The sequence below is a fragment of the Egretta garzetta genome, unplaced genomic scaffold (genome assembly GCF_000687185.1).
Source record: "Egretta garzetta isolate BGI_Z169 unplaced genomic scaffold, ASM68718v1 scaffold136, whole genome shotgun sequence".
NCBI classification, from domain to species: domain Eukaryota; kingdom Metazoa; phylum Chordata; class Aves; order Pelecaniformes; family Ardeidae; genus Egretta; species Egretta garzetta.
Genome location: NW_009260066.1, coordinates 2,042,675 through 2,043,865, shown reverse-complemented (window position 1 = coordinate 2,043,865; position 1,191 = coordinate 2,042,675). Strand labels below are relative to the sequence as shown.

The window sequence follows — 1,191 nt, the reverse complement described above, 5'->3', positions numbered from 1 at the left end:
GGGGGGGGGAGAGAAGGTGCAAAGACGAGTGCCTTGCCCAGAAATGATTCCACCATCGTTATCAGTGCCACGGGAAAGCCATAGTGGTGATACCATGGCTGATGTGCGGCAGTATGAAGCCTTGAACAGGAGGCAGTCAACGCATCTGACTGGATGAATGCGGCTGTTCCACGAGGGCAAGCAAATATTTCGATGAAAACTGTACTGTGGATTACGGTGATCCCGCAAGCGAAGCAAGCATCAACTATCCTTGGCGTGTTTGCCCAAGGATACCCACATTCGCTCTTTTCCTTCCCTCGGAAACACTTACTTCTTTATATTTTACCCACAGCCCAAGTCCTTCTTTGTTCTCTGTCCTGATTTTTTCCCTGCCTTTCTTTCTTTGTACCATTTTCCGCTACCCGTATTCACACTGAATGCGATCAGTCACATGGCTAGCCTCCACCTGAACTCCAGGGTACAAGATACGTAAGCATTATTTGGGAGGAATGAGGGCAAAATATGTCCTTTTGGTTCACGCTTCATTAACGTGCCCTTCTCAGATTCTCTCCCTACAGTCTTTCCCCTCCTTTTATCACCCAAATTCACCGCATGTTGTTCTTCTACTTTGTTTCCTTTTTCTTCTTCTCACCCGTGGTCATTTTCGCCTCCTTCATTTCCTCCCACCCTTCCGTTCGCTCCTTCCTTGCTCGTTTTCTCCCGCTATTTCCCACTTACTTTCTTCTCCCACCGTGACCCACCGTTGCCACCTTGCTCATCCTTCTTCCTCCAGCTTTGCTGGCGTAACTTGGGAGGAAGCAGGAGCCTCCGTCTTGCTGGGATGCAGCGGCCGGGGTTGACCGTTGCCAGCGGGCTGCACGGAAAGCCTCATTTTGTCACTAGACCCTCTCCAACCACTCTCTCCCGCTGACCTGTTAATACAAAAAATATAGGGGGGGGTGAAAGCCTGAGACCAGACAAACAACTTCTTTGGCACCAAATGGCTTTTGTGGCGGCGTGCTTCAATCTGGTGAGTTACTGCAGTGAGTTGCCAAAGCGTGCATCCCACGGAACCCGCGCCGTGAGAGGGAATTGCCTATGTGCCGCCATGAGCACACAGGACTCTTCAGCCTCTCGCTCCTTCCTCTCGTCTCTGCTACTCCATCGCTAATTTGTTCCAGTCGCTCATTAATACTCTCTTAATCCTCCCCC

At 50.7% G+C, this 1,191-nt stretch overlaps 1 long non-coding RNA gene across 1 annotated transcript in view; it reads right to left on the bottom strand.

The window, feature by feature from the left end:
* The window catches only part of LOC118452522, an 8,266-nt gene that overhangs the window by 6,768 nt on the left and 307 nt on the right, over window positions 1–1,191 (bottom strand). Inside the window, exon 2 of the long non-coding RNA XR_004842327.1 lies at window positions 718–911. This is a non-coding gene — a long non-coding RNA (uncharacterized LOC118452522). The remainder of the gene's footprint in view (window positions 1–717; window positions 912–1,191) is intronic.